This window comes from Cebidichthys violaceus, unplaced genomic scaffold, assembly GCF_023349555.1.
Source record: "Cebidichthys violaceus isolate CVI_PGR_0920_01 unplaced genomic scaffold, fCebVio1.0.p SCAF_34, whole genome shotgun sequence".
In the NCBI taxonomy this organism is placed as follows: Eukaryota; Metazoa; Chordata; class Actinopteri; order Perciformes; family Stichaeidae; genus Cebidichthys; species Cebidichthys violaceus.
This window is the reverse complement of record NW_027176528.1, coordinates 2,739,120-2,755,406: the sequence shown is the minus strand read 5'-3', so window position 1 is coordinate 2,755,406 and position 16,287 is coordinate 2,739,120.

Below are 16,287 nucleotides of genomic sequence, written 5' to 3'. Positions count from 1 at the left end.
TTTTTTTTTAAGTTGGCTACATGCTAACATGTTACCTCTGTATCTCAAATGGACGTGAAAAGATAACTCCTCACATCAAATGCTTTCTCCTTCACAGGGCTCTGTTGATAATTTCTCACAAATGTGCATGTAAAGACAAACGTGAACCAGAGAGTATGTTTACAGTTCACTGAGTTTATGCATAACGTAAATACTGAGTTAACGTGACAGAAAGATATAAATAGCATTATTTACCGGAGCAAAAGCACCAGGGAAAGCTGTAATATAGGCTGCAGGCTCATTTCTTTATGATTTTGGATCAGATTCTTGCTGGAACGTGTGCTGTGTTTAGCTTCTGATCAATATACTTTTAATTAGTAATTAGTTATTATTCACGATAACAGTGCTCCTAAACCTCAAAACCTGTGTTGAGATCACTATTAGAGATGTTTATAATAATAACTTTATTTATATAGCCCCTTTCAAAACAAAGTTACAAAGTTCTTCACAATAAAAACATATAAGCAAATAAGATCCAGAACCAACGTCAACGTATACTTTCAGTTTCGCACTGGAAATGAAGAGCTGTCTACTGAACGAAAGTCCTGTTTGTTTGAACCTTCCACATCCCCTTCCACTAACCCTGTGTGGATTTTCTCGCTCTTCAAAAGTCAGTGACTCTGCCCGTAATGCCCAAGCCCCCAGGAAGAGCGCAGGGCTTTGAAGTGAATTTTATACAGTGGCTAAGTAGTGAATTACAATTTCAGGGTCCGTCACATGATGCCATGGCACCCAAAAATACTTTTTCTCATGGACTTACATTGGGAAAGAGACATCTTTACTATTATTTTTTTGATAATGCAGAAGATGTTTTGCTTCCTGCACACTGAGGAACTTATAATAAGAATGAACGAGGCGCCGCCTCTGAAGCTGTATGCAGTTCTCTTGCATACACACGCTAAATGTGCGTCTTTGTCAGACACAGAGTGGCACTGATCAAGGTGCGTTTCTTGAAGCGTTGGAAGTGAGAATGGGTTGAAACATCCAGCACCCTAGGTGCAACAACAACTGCAAATGCAACCGCCAGGTTTCCCCTAAACCTGTGTCTTGCGCTCTCATTGGCTGTAGCTCCCTGAAAGTCTCCCTGACCTGTCCAGATATTCAGCATGCTAGATATCTGGAATGCATCTGCAAAGCACCAGCGAGGCTCACTTCTTTGAACAGTTCATACATGGTGCTCAAGCAGGTGTTGTGAAGATCATCACATGACAGGTACTGAAGAGGGCAAATGCGACCTGGACATTGGAGGAGAGTATTACCCATAGAGTTCAGTAGAGGATGGAACTTGTGTGGGTTAGCACTACCCTAATCCAGAATTCCGCAGGCACACTTTTCACATCAATTAATTTTCTGTGATATTAGGCTGCATAAATATATTTGACATGACATTTACCCTCAATAAACTATATGCTTGTATATTTAAAACTGCTTTTTGGTTTTGTGTTGTCATTTATTCAGTGAATATCATCAAGTATGAGACACCATCGAACAGATGACTTAGTTAATTGAGTGGCATTAATACTTATGCTTACCATTTGTAGTGGACCCCAGCCGGACAATGGTGAAGCGTACTGATGTTTCCAGAGGCCTTTATTTATTTTTTCTCATTTAAACCAATCTCCAGAAAACACCGTAAGAGCTACGGAACAGATACAACTAACATTAGCATCTAGTTGAAACAGAAATACAATAAAACACACAATAAACACACAATACCTTGTTCCCGTCCCAGCTAGGTGCTTAACCATTAATTAATAAACTAATATTGCAGAGGAATATTTTATAACACTTTTCGTCTGCACCGTCAATTATCTTTTTATCCAAATCCAAAATCAAGCTACTATACTCTGACGAGAGTTGGATCTGCTTCCGGTTTCGCCAGAAGGACTTCAAAATAAAAGGACCCAAAACATAGAAAGGGCACTTACAAAATAAAGGCTAGCAGGAAGTGATTAACTTAGGTAACAAAGAAAAGGGTTTGTTGGAAATATTCACCTTACACGAACAGAACCTCTTAAGAGTCCTTTACACCATTTAAGCACAGTAGTCCGTGTATGCTGCAGACTCGTTGCTTGAGATTTTTTGATGAAATTAAAGGGAGCCAGTCAGTGGGGGATCCAGGTTATTTTCAGGTGGGGGCACAGGAAGGAACAACAAGAATCAAGAAAAACACTATTTATTTCTATTTTTTGATATTGGTAATTAAGCCTCTTCAACTGAATAGTAAACAAGAATTCTCACATATTAAGCAGCAGTCAATACATTTTTCACAGTGAAATGAGAATATTAACAATATGTTTATAAAGGACTGATCAATACGATCCATAATCGCTAAGCTTGCTTTGTTTAATGTAAGGTCTCTGTCCAACAACACTTTTATCTTAAATGATTTTATTACTAGTTGTATTGTCAAAAACTTGGTTGAAGGTTGGTGACTATTGTCAGCTGAGTGAATTATGCCCCCCGAGCTATGAGGGTTTGAGCTCTCCTCGAGTTACTGGTCGTGGTGGAGGCCTTGCTGTTGTTTTTAAAAATCAGCACAAATGCAGATCAATCACTGCCCACAACTTCTCAAGCTTCTAAGCGTTGATGCTGAAAATTACTGGGGTCACTCCAGTGTTGTGTGTTGGCATCTATCGACCCCCCAAGGCAAATCCAAATTTGCGAAACTACACTGGACACTGTCGCCCCACTTACAACTAAAACAAGAACAATTGTCAATTCTCTCCCATGGATCAATGAGGACATTCTTAACCTTAAAGGGCTTGCAGGAGAACAGAATGCAAACGGAAGACAAAAGGTCTACTACCTACAAATGAAAGATCAACTGATCATATACAATCAAAAAGTAAAAGAGGCTAGAGACCATTATTTCTCTGACTTAATAACCACCAATCAGCACAATTCCAAATTTGTATTTACAACCATTAATCAGATTGTCAAACCTCCCCCTTCGTGTCCTTCAGCTGCTGTTGAATGTGATAAATTTCTATCCTTCTTTCTCAACAAAATATACCAAATTTGAGCAAACATCGCCTTTTCAGCTTCTCCCATGAATTTTTCCTTGTCCATGTCTGCATAAACCAGATACCTTTCAGCCAGTTGATATGGAAACTCTGATCAACACTGTGTCCCATATGAAACCCACATACACATCTGGATATCTTTCTGGCAAAACTGTTCAGAGGAGTGTTGGTGGAAATATGCCCTACTCTGCTCCAAAGTTTAAACGGCTCCATTTGCTCCGGATGTGTCCCAGATTATTTTTAAATAGTCTGTATTCAGCTGCTGCTAAAAGGACCTGGTTTTAATCCACCAGTTTAAAAATGTTTTTAGACCAATCTCAGAATTGTCCTACATTTAAAAACTTCTTGAAAAACTCCTTTTAGGACAACTTCCGGAAGCATTAAATAACAGCATTTTTTCATAAATTTCAATTGGGATTTCTTAAGCTACATACCGAAACAGCTCTTCTAGGGGTTAGAAATTACCTACTAATGGCTGCAGACTCTGGACACTGCTCTGTACTGGTGCTGTTTGACCTTAGCTCAGCATTCAACACCACTGATCACGCTACGCTATTAAAAAGACTTAAGAATTGGGTTGGCATTTCTGGAATGGTTCTCCTCCTAAGCTAACCACATGAAACACAGAAGTTAAGTAAAATGTAAACACTGATGTTAAGTGTCTGTAACTCCAAACTGTACTCAGCTTAAGTATTTCAGAACATTAGTATTCTGTAAACTTGTTGTCACACTATTTCACTATTTCCAGGAAAAAAAGTGGATATTCTCCTAACGGCAGCCCCCATCAGTCCAGTCCTACACAAAGGAGGAGGATCCACATTTACCCAGACTACAAACTTGTTCCAGATGATCCCCATGTTTCTGTCAAAGTCTTTTATTAAACAATTGGACAAAAATATTTCTACTTTTATTTAAATAAATAAAGGTGAGAGCCAAAAAGGGGGCTCATCAACCCCCTCCTTGCATTATGCAGCAAACATATCTAAATTCCCTTATTGGAATAAACACATTTTCTGACCAAGAAGGCCCCTTTTGGTCACTCAGAGCTGCAGGCCAGCCTCCTAACTTCCCTTATATAACTTCTGACCTCCCTATTACCCCTAAATCTGGGTACCAACATTCAAAACCTTAATGTAAAAAAATCCGCTTACAATTTGGAACCAATACAGAAGACACCTCAATCGTAAACAAGCAAGCACTTTTTTATCCATTAACACTTAACCACCTTTTCTTACCATCACAAATAAAGAAAAATTTCCCTGAGTCACACTTTTTTTTTTTTTTTAGATACTTGCAGGTCCAGAGTTTTGATAAAAGCATTCTCCATCTTTCCCTCGAACTCCACTACATAAACATTTGGATCATAAGTCGTATGGTCACCTTATACGCCTTATCTCCAGGGTCTATAATTTGATCCAACACATTAAGCCCCTTACGTGGGCTTGGGAAGAAGACATTGTGAAAAACTATTGGAGAAGAAATGGAAAGAGTGTAGCACACATCCATACCTCATCCTTTTGTATAAGACATGAATGAATACAGTTTAAAGTCCTTCCCCAACTGCAGTTTTCAAATGCTAGAGTAGCTTACATATTCACAACAGTAAATCCCAAATGTCAGAGGTGCTACCAAAGCCCTGCTACTTTGGGCCACATGTTTTGGACACGTCAGGCACTGAACAAATTCTGGACTCCCATTTTTTTAATCCTGCTCCCATGTGTGTGGTAGAACGTTTGCCCCTAACCCTATCACTGCCATTTTTGGTGTGTTTGTCACGGGGTGTGGTGGAGGACTCAAACACAGGGCAGACTAGAAGTAGAGTGAAGCAGGTATTTAATGAATGACTAAATCAAAACAGGAAACTTACAGGACACAAAAGGGAATCCACGACAAGACACAAGAGATGAGACGGGACGGGATGGGATGGGATGCGACGGGATGGGATGGGATGGGAAAATCCAGCAGGGCAGGCAGACGGGGAAACCGGGGACAAGACGAGTCAAACGGGCGGGTATATGACAACGACCTGGGAGGCAGGGGTTTATATAGTAAGTGCAGCAGAGTGAGCAGGTGAGAGTAATAGAGCTGATGAGGTGGGTGGCTAACAGGTGCACTGAATGAGCTAATTAGGAGGCAGGTGAGGGGAGTTGTGCTGATGACTAGAGTGAGGAGAGTGTGGAGTGATTGGAGAGAATGGGCAGAGCTGTGACAGTGCTAAAGACATTTATCTGCCCTCAGAAAAATGCTACTGTATTTGCATTTCTCTTGGCCCGCTGTCTCCTTTTTCTCAATTGGAAATCATTAAAGTCTCTTTCATTCATACAATGGGTCAGATAGATGAGGATATCTCTAAAAATAGAAAAAGTCAGTTATGCAGTTTTTGGGTCCGAGAAAATGTTCTTTACAACTTAGTCCCCTTTTATTGATATCTTTTTTCCTGAATCAAGCCCTTTTTTGTAATAACTACAGTAAAGATACCAATCTTCGTAGTTACTGAGGAAGCCAGCTTCAATATAAGTCAATATGTGCACAGCTCTTCAGGGACATGCTTTTTTCTACCATTTATACTTAAGCTCTTAGCAGGCATCCCTTCTCACCAATATCACTGAAGCTCTGTAGATGAGTACCAATGATATTGTGAGCGGTTTAAATCACCCGCTGTAGAGCCTTTCTGTCCTGGGTCATGCACATCCCATGTTAGTTTGTAATGTTTGCATTCAGAAGGCATTCTATTGCTCCTCTCTAAAAGTTAACAAGAACTTGGAATTTTGCCTTCTTAGACCCTTTCTGAGCTTTCTTCACCAGGATGGAAATGTGTGAGGACCATGTCAGGTTGTTTGTGATGCTGATTTCCAGGAACTTAAAGCTGTTCACTTGGTCCACCTCAGCTCCATTGATGTAGACAGGGCTGTGCGTCTTTGCCTCCTTTTTTCTAAAGTCAATCAGCTCCTTGCTTTTATTGACGTTGAGCAGTAGGTTGTTCTCTGAGCTCCACTCTGAAGGTTGTTGATTTCCTCTCTATTTGAAGTCTCATTGTTGTTTGTGTCCTCTGCAAACTTCACAACAGAGTTCTCTTCATGTTTGGGGTAGCAGTCGTGGGTGTACAGCAGGGGTCACTAATACGCAGACCGCGGTCCGGATCTGGACCCTGACGCCGTTGTATCCGGATCAGTACCTGAAACCGAAAGAATTATTGAATTTTGATGGAGCGCTTCTATATGAACCAGCGCAGCTTTTCTAGCCTTTACAGCACTCGTTCAGCGGTCCATGAAACACACCGACCAACGACATGCGTTCTTTTGCGTAAACACAGATACAGATTTATTTTGAATAAATCATTGGTGCCAGCCTGCCCTCCATCCTGGACTTGTACTCCTCCAGAGTCAGAAAACGGGCAGGAAAGATCACTGCAGACCCTTCACACACTGGACACAAGCTGTTCCAACTCCTCCCCTCTGATAGGCGCTACAGAGCACTGTACACCAAAACCACCAGACACAGGAACAGCTTCTTTCCACTGTCCGTCACTCTCATAAACAATTAATCAGACATACTGCACCTCCATTTGCACTATTACCACCACTTGCACTAATATCCCAAATCCATTGTCATTGTTGTTGTTCTTTATGTTCACATATATTCTTCGATATATATTTATTTTGTACATAGTAGTTAAATGTTAACTGTTTATGCTTAGTTTCTCTGTTCTACTTTGTTGTCTTTAATGTCCTTGTTTTTACATTTCTCTTGTTTATTTGTATATTCTATGTATGTACGTTGAGAACAATGTGTAAACCGGGGTCAAATTCCATGTATGCATATGCATACGTGGACAATAAAGCTGATTCTGATTCTGATTATCTGATTTTATGTTGTTTCAATCCAAATCAGCATGCATTTCATCTCACTCTCCAAAAGAGAGAACATGAGCAGAGTCCCCAAAGGAAGCCTTGAATGTTAAATGAAGTTGTATTCTGTGATTTTTAAAGTTGTGTTTTTAAGTAATTTAATGGCTAAGATACCTGATTTGAAAGACTACTGGCCTTGGACAGATGGCATGCAGATCACTAAAACTAATCAATTAAACAACTGAATTAGTTCATTAAAATTGGTCTGTAGCGCAGTGGTATCCTGCAGGCTCACAGTTCACAAAGAAGTTTTTGCTTGGAAAGTCACCAGCCAGCCAAACATCGCTTTCACACACAGGCAAAGTAAAGTGATCATGTAGGTTTCCTCATGAAGCCCCAAAGCCTATTTGGGGGGGCTCTGGGTCGGCTGTAGTTTCCATATCCCCTCGCGGTTCTCTTGTCTTCAGTTTCTCCCAGCTGCCTCTTTAACTCTTTGATGTGGCCTCTCAAACTCTACGCAAGAGGGCCAGAAATAGATTTGGGTTTGATGCAGTGTGTGAGTAAATGTGGGTTAGTTCTTGTTGGCCAAAAGAACAAATATGAGACCAATATTATGTTATACACTGTGGTAATGGCCTTAAAGAAGAATGCTAGTTTATTACAACATCCTTCTCAGAGAAAATTTGTTGAACTGGTAAATTATTACCCAATGTTTTGGTCGTTAATATCCCTCACAATTTACAGACGAACCTTCCATGCATACTGTAATCGTGCATACGGACAGTGTTCCTGTGCAATAGAGAATTACAAGTGGGGTGTGCTTAATTTCTGTTTAACCTACAAATAAAAGGCTTGAGACAACTCCTGTAAGTCTTTTACAACAATTCCCAGATCTCAAATATTAACTTGATGAATGCAATGTTATTTTAACTGATAGGAATGACGGCCGAAACTATAAAAAGACACAATTTGTAATAACCTGGAGTTTACCTTTAAAGTTGCACCAATCAATATGTTTATACCAACAATTAATCAAATGACTATGTGTACTGTAAAAGGAGTGGTTTGTAGTGTTGAGTGAACTCTTTGGTGCAGTCTAATCATATTGATCTAATATCAGACAGCAGAAGGCAGCTGTTTAAATGATAAACCGACAGACAAATATAATCACATAAGTCACGTCATACAATCTTGACAAAAACTAAATTAAACTCATGCACTCTGCTCCGTGTGTACTGGTAGTTCCGTTAGCTGTAAGCCAACACACCGTCCAAAACGGTAAGAGTGGGCAAATTGTTTTACCCTCACTATGTTTCTGGGTCTCTGTCTGCATGTTACCACTAGCGGCCCCAACTAGACGGAGGTAAGTAAAAAGTAGTGAGTGAGGAGTCAGCAGCCAGTCGATGGCAGTATGAAACAGACAGTAAAAGAGAGTCACTGAAACCACGAGAGGTCCTGCAGCCATAACGGCAAAAAAAAAATTATGCAGTTTGTTACAGCACAATGCAAGATTAGCTGTGGACAGACAGATATGCACACTCACTTATGGACACAAGCATGTACACACACACATGTGAGCAATTCAAGGATAATTCATTGTCACTATGCATCACAGGGATGCACAACAAAATGCAGTTGTAGCCCATTTGCTACACAAGACAAACAACAAAGCAAAAACAGTCATGCATTCCTGTTGAGCATTTTTTGAATTTGCATCAGAGGGAATATAAACAGCAACAACAAAAACACTGCTGAATTCTCTGTGCAGATAATATGGCCGACATTAAAAAGTGCCAATATGGAGCCAGGTCTCTGTAGAGATGTGGGCACAAGAGTCACCGACCTGCTGTAGCTGGGTTAGTCTGTATTCTGACTCATCAGTCAGTTCAGCAGCAACAAGGTAAAAAATGTATAAGAACATTCTGGGATTCAAGGACAACAACACGTCAGATAGGCAGCCAGGGGATCAGAAATTACAATGCGTTTTTAAAAATGCAAATATCAGGATAAGAACCAGCACACTTCTGTGTCCCCAACTTGTTGTATTGTGTTCTCCAGATGCTGCCCATCCCTTTCCCAATGACTGACAGTGGAGTCAGCTGTAGCAACTATGCAGGAAGGGCCTCCAGAATGGGTGTGAATTCCCACCTTCTATTTCCAAGATAAAAATTACACAACTTTTGGATCATGCTTTTCAGTGGAATTTTTGCCTGCGGCGATGCAACAGGCTTCCTCGCTCCTCCGACCAGATGACGCAAAGATTTGTGAATTCTTCAGGCCCCATCCGGCTCCAGGTGTCACAGCCGCTGCCACATGCTCGGGCAAGACACGCCCTTCCGAAGGCCTGTAGACACAGTCATGTTGTCACGCTCTCATTTTGGTGTCACGCCACATGTCAGTCACTCAGCACCGAGCTGAGAGGCTAGCACTTAGCTGCCTTTCCCACATCTGCCGTAAACACGACTTAGGAGGCAAAGCTTGAGGCATGCACTACTGATGAAGTTCCTTAACTGAGAGGGAAAATACCAAACTCCACCTATCAGGTATCAAGACCAAAGCTACAGTTATACTTCTGTGCTAACAGCCATATGTTCAGTAACCATGCGCAAAGGCTCCGTTGTTGCGGTTGGCTCCTCAAATATGTAACAACATGTCAGCGCTACGGCAGCTATGAAAATGTCAAATGTATGAGAAATTGTGATTAGTCAGTTTGAACAACATGAAGGAATTTGAAAGAAAAGATTGTTATCTTCTCTTTTTAAGTATCATATACCTTCTGTTCACTGTGGTCCTCACTATCTATCACAGTGAATGAAAGAATATGGTGATTTTATATGATAGTCTAATCAAATGAAACAATCTTCCCACCGTCACTTGTATCACAAAGTAAATGAAAGAATATCAACGCAGTTACTGTGGAGACTATGATTAAAGCATGATACAGTAGGAAATAGCCATCTCGTATTGTGGTGGCGCTATTAAGAACAATAGTCTGACGCTGATCAAAGCTGTGTGATATAATCTCTGCTTGTATTCCTCTGCTTCCATGTGTTTTTATGTACTTAAATCCTCAATGTTTCTGTGTACATGTAATATGCCAGGCTGAACACGCATGTTTCATCCTCTTTGTTTACCTTTTTTTCTTACGTCTCCAGTTTTCACTGATAACCCTGTGTTTAATGTCACATTGCTATGAACTGTGGGTAATTCCCTCAGGCATAGTCTGCAGAAATGTGGAATTACTTTAAGTGTGTATAAAAGGCTCAAAATGTCAGCAAGAGAGCCCTCAAACACTCAACGATTTGACAGTGGGACATAACTAAACCCTCACAGACATCAAAGTCTGTCATTGCAGGGTTGTTTTTGGATCTCACTTACCAGAGATCCGAGGTTCGACTATCGGCCGATACACTGCCGAGATACTGTGGGAGGTGCTGCGGGAGTATGGGGTGAGGGGGCCACTTCTGGGGGCCATCCAATCCCTGTACGCCCAAAGCGAGAGCTGCGTCCAGGTTCTCGGCAGTAAGTCGGACTCGTTTCCAGTGAGGGTTGGCCTCCGCCAGGGCTGCGCTTTGTCACCAATCCTGTTTGTGGTATTCATGGACAGGATATCGAGGCGTGGTCATGGGGAGGAGTGTTTACAGTTCGGTGGGCTGAGGATTGTTTGCAGATGATGTGGTCCTGATGTCTTCATCGGGCTGTGACCTCCAGCACTCACTGGATTGGTTCGCAGCCGAGTGTGAAGCGGTTGGGATGAGGATCAGCACCTCTAAATCTGAGGCCATGGTTCTCAGCAGGAAACCGGTGGATTGCCCACTCCGGGTAGGAAATGAGTCCTTACCCCAAGTGAAGGAGTTCAAGTACCTCGGGGTCTTGTTCGCGAGTGAGGGAACTATGGAACGTGAGATTGGCCGGAGAATCGGAGCAGCTGGGGCGGTATTGCAGTCGCTCTAGCGCACCGTTGTGACAAAAAGAGAGCTGAGCTGCAAGGCAAAGCTCTCTATCTACTGGGCAATCTTCGTTCCTACCCTCACCTATGGTCATGTGGACTGGGTCATGACCGAAAGAATTAGATTGCGGGTACAAGCAGCCGAAATGGGTTTCCTCAGGAGGGTGGCTGGCATCTCCCTTAGAGATCGGGTGAGAAGTTCGGTCATCTGTGAAGGACTCGGAGTAGAGCTGCTGCTCCTTTGCATGGAAAGGAGCCAGTTGAGGTGGTTCGGGCATCTGGTGAGGATGCCACCTGGGCGCCTCCCTAGGGAAGTGTTCCAGGCACGACCAGCTGGGAGGAGACCCCGAGGGAGGCCCAGGACCAGGTGGAGAGACTATATCTCCAAACTGGCCTGGGAGCGCCTTGGGATCCCCCAGTCAGAGCTGGCTGATGTGGCCCAGGAAAGGGAAGTTTGGGGTCCCCTGCTGGAGCTGTTGCCCCCGCGACCCGATCCCGGATAAGCGGTTGAAGATGAGATGAGAGACTTACCAGAGATCTCTGTTTGTGATTTTTCCCAGAAACGTCGCCACATAATTCTGCAAATGCAAATGCTTTCATCAGTAGGCCATGGGCTCAACCATTGTGTTACCTCATTTGGCGATAGATTGTGACTTAGCAGACATTTAGTGAGTAGATAACATGAATTCCTTCAGATGAGACCGTTGTGTTGTCTGTGCCATCATCCCCATCTGAATCATCATTGAGTCTCACCTCTGTCTATGACTACAGACTTTTCAATCTGTCTCCAAGTATGGGCATTCAGAGTAGTTGTAAACTCTTGGACATCTCACATGAACTAGTCACTAGTTTACTAGAAACACACTAGGACCTAGTGTGTTTCTAGTAAACCCTGGCGTTAATGGATCTGGATCAGAACATTCAAAGATCCTGGACTAGTACTGGCATTTCACCCTTTCATTGTATATGTTGCCTCTACCAACCACGGAGCATTAGCTAGTTACCAAGCTGATGTGCATAAATTGTTTTGTACTGTGCCTGAGATTCACCATAACACAACCGCAATGATGTAAACACACTGTTGCATGGGCGTCAATAAAAACACAAATGTAAGTCCCTACGAGAAACAACATTCATTGACCCTCGACTTCCTCTCCACACTCCCAAGCTCATTAAGGCTGCGGCTGAGTGCGGTGGGCTAATTGAGTGAATTGTCTAACAGTGGACAGTGTGTGTGTGTGTGTGTGTGTGTGTGTGTGTGTGTGTGTGTGTGTGTGTGTGTGTTGGAAGGGTGGTGTGTATGTGTGTGTGTGTGTGTGTGTGTGTGTGTGTGTGTGTGCTTGACTGTGCGGGTGCAACACGTTCCCCTGGATTGTTGTTAGAGCCCTGCTCCTGACAAAACCAGCCTGGGCCCTCAGTGCTTAGATAACGAGCTGTATGCCTGACAGGTGTGTCGAGATTAGGGGCGGGCTGTTCCCTAACATCCCCCTACCCACACACACACCCATCACCCACCACCCCACCATCAACCCGTCCTCTTACAGTAAACATCCCCATCAGCCTGCCTGCCCACTCTGGGGAGCAAAAGGAGAGAGCATGTTTGACATAATTAATTGGCTCTTTCTATAAAGTGAGTCAAAAGAGATGAACAGGGTTATCGGGCTGAAATAATTAATTTGGAACCAAATTTGCTGACAGTTGGATTCTCTCAACAATTCACTTTTTTTTCTCTCTCATCAGTGCCTCTTGAATGACGAAGGGCCTGATACTGGCTGGCCTGAAATGAGAGCATTTTAATGAAATATGGATAAAAAAGAATTTAATTAATTTGAACCTGCAGAGAAGGTCTTGCTCTTATACATTTTTGTAGATTATTGCCTTTCATTATGAGGCTAATGTAGCAAGCATTTTATTCCAATTAATTTGAAATGAAAGAGGAAATTATGTGGATTAATAATGGCGGGGGTGGTTACACACATCTCTTCAATTACCATCTGTATAGTGCCCTATCCATATCTTACCATCACAGTAATTAACGGGTTTCAGGAGAACTATTATGGCGGTCAATGAAAAGAGTTTGCTATCGCTGCCCAGACAGAGAAGCACTGCTAGGCTCATTCACAGGCTGAATGAAAGGCTGTGACTGGGATCAGTTAGGTTGCTGATTCTAATCACAGAGGTTCATTTAGGCAACCTCGTGAACTGAGAAGACAGGCAATGCTTGCAAATTGAATTGATGAGAGCTAATTTGCCCAAATATTCGCCCACTGTTAAAATTACCCTTTTGTTCCTTCTGCCTGCTGCATACTGAACTGCAGTACAGGCATTTAACAACTGTTGAGAATTTATTGTATGTTTGTGACTGGTTGGGTACATGCTTTATAATGAATGTATCCATGTGTGTGCGTGTGTGTGTGTGTGTGTGTGTGTGTGTGTGTGTGTGTGTGTGTGTGTGTGTGTGTGTGTGTGTGTGTGTGTGCGTGTGTGTGAGAGACACACACAGAAAGAGAGAAGAGGTGCTGATTTCTTGGCTGCTGCTATCACCATTAGTGCTAATTATGTTCTTTGTGGAAATGGACAAAGGAGGATTAATGGAATCCATCACTACTCTTTCCTCTCACTTTGAGGCTCTACTTAACTTGCATGGTCCAATAAAGCCAGAAATCTATCCTCCCATTTCTCTGATGTGTGCATGTGTGTCAAAAATCACTATCAAATATGTAACTTTGCTAAAAAAAAATTTAGCAAAGTTTTTAAAGTCATAATGACTTTAAAATAATTAAATTTCAAATTAATGGTTTTCAAATTATAAAATAAGAGAGAAATATATTTTTCATCAATCTAAACAAACTGAAGTACAGTATAGAAGATCAAAATTGTGTTTCCCTGGTCCCAGTGCGAAACAAAATGAACGAATGAGCAGGTGCAAACAACAAGATACAAAAACATGTTACCATTTGTTAGCTTGCGCAATAAAATGGATTGGCTTTGGGATAGAACTCTTAACCGGCTAATATCCTCCTTACCTTCACTGTAATGAATTGCTATAATTACGGTGGATTTACAACTGTATCTTATAGTATTTCATAATAACTGCAACATATAGTTAAATATTCAACCTTTGCATTAACAGTTAATGCCATCAGTAACCATAGTGTCAGATAACAGTAATTTATTAGCATAATACAGTACTTTCTGTGAAGTGTTGGAAATATGCTTCCCTAGGTTCAGTGAGTCACTATCCTTTTACATCGTACTGTTGATTACAATCAACAGTACGATGTAGAAGGATAGTGACTCAGCTTATGTTTCTGCTATGATGATAGCACATTTTTATTAATCAAACTGCTCATAGCCCACTAATCACTTTTGAGTGACAAGATGTGACCGACTGCTCCTGAACATGACTTTGGACAGCAGAACTTCAGTTCATCCTTCTGAGCAGAGCCATGTGGAGATCAACCGAGGAGCCGAGGTAAAGTTACGTTTATCACCAGAAACTGAGAGTGTCCACTATTGTTTTGTCTTATTTATTATTGAACTGTTAACATCTCAGATAATGTTTAATTTTGTCTGTTTCATTACATCAGGTTGCTAAAATTAGCTAGCTAACAGCATAGTCAGCAAAGACAACGTTAGCTAGCTCAAGCTCAAGTAGCTGTAGTAACATTAGCTAACAGCTTAGCCATCAAAGTTAACATTAGTAAATTTAATCGCCAATTACAGTGTGAAGATAACGTAACGTTGGTTCCCTGACTGTGTTTATTTGTGCTATTATAGAGCCAACTGTAGAACTGCAAACCAGAAGGAACGATGTTCGAAAGTGAGTGGAGACCTGGAGTTGCTAAAGTGTGTCTCTAAGACAATGAAGAAGTGAAACAGTCAAATCCTCTCTCACTCGTCGCTCTTTCTTTTTCCTTCTCTTCTCTTTCTCCTTTCCACTGTCATGTTGTTTTACAAATATGTGTGTAATTATTTATTTTTCTTCGAAGCATGCAGTACCTCTTCAGTTTTGGAATACAAATGTTCCTAATAGTATTTGTCTTACAAAGTCAGCTGTATAATGATTGGCAGCAATTTTAAAATTGCATGTCTAAGTGCTCTACATTTTTTTTCATATTTGAATGAAACCAAATGACAGACTCAAATGACAACCCAAGACCAGACCACAAATATGCTGTGTCCATATAAGGATATTCAAGAAAGTCTTTTTATGCTAGTTTTCTAGCTTTCTAAAATAATTTATACCTTATTTGAAACATGCTAAATGAACAATATTGATAGTAATAGTAGGAATAGTATATCAGTGTAGTCTTCCATCAACTGGACACACTAAATCACTTCACATTTAAAAAAAATACTGACAGAGGTTTTACACATTTAAAAGCAAAGTCTGAATTGCTTCATGGCAAAATGCTTCAACATCACATCAACAACAGCCCGATTCACTATTTATCATCTGAATGAGCTACAATGTTGCACTCCCCTCCCCAGAGAGCGGGCCCAGCCATCTTTTGTGGTAATCTCACCCCAGCCTGCTGTTCCTCCTCAATGAGGGGGAGCCACAGTGCTCTCAGGGGGCCCCTGGAAGGATCTGGGACCAGTGAAGCAGCACTCCACAGGGGACCCATCTTAACATCCTGCACCTCTCCCTCTGGAGCGCACATATAATAGTCACTGGATGCTCGTTAAAGGATCCAATTAATCAGAATGGATTGGCCATTACAGGTCAGCAGACAGGGCACCCTAAAAGAGTTGGCCTTTAGTTCATCTCATATGTGGCTCTAAATGAAGACTCGCTGTACCATGACTCCATAATGTCCCCTAGATGTGCCATTAACATTTATTACTCTAGAGAAGATATAGGAGCATTGCAGCAGGCCCGTATCAATATGGGTGCAGCACCTTTTCTCCTGGATTTGGGCCTACAACTCTACAGCTCTTCCTGGCAAGGCTTGCACTGCAATCTGTTATTATGATTCCTTCGTAAATTACTTTGCAACGGTGGCCCTTAGCGGCAAATGAGAAAAATAATTGTAAAAATGTTCAAAGTCTGATCTAAATAGTTGTTATATTATTATATGGGGGAGACTGTGGCTCAGTGTTAAAGCAGGGTCATCCTTCAATCAGAGGATTGGTGGTTCGATCCCCAGCTCTGCCAATTCATGTCGATGTATCCTTGGAGCGAGACACTTAACCCCAAATTGCTCCCGCAAGCTGTTCCTGTGGTGTATGAATGAACCTTGGTAGCCCTGTCATCAGTGTGTGAATGGGTGAATGATGACATGTAGTGTTAAAGAGCTTTGAGTGGTAAGAAGACTAGAAAAGTGCAATACATGTGCAGGCGATTTACCATTTATTTGTGTATGACTTAAGATTTTCCTAAAAAGAAAATTTTATTTGTGAAATAGGTGGAGATAAAAAA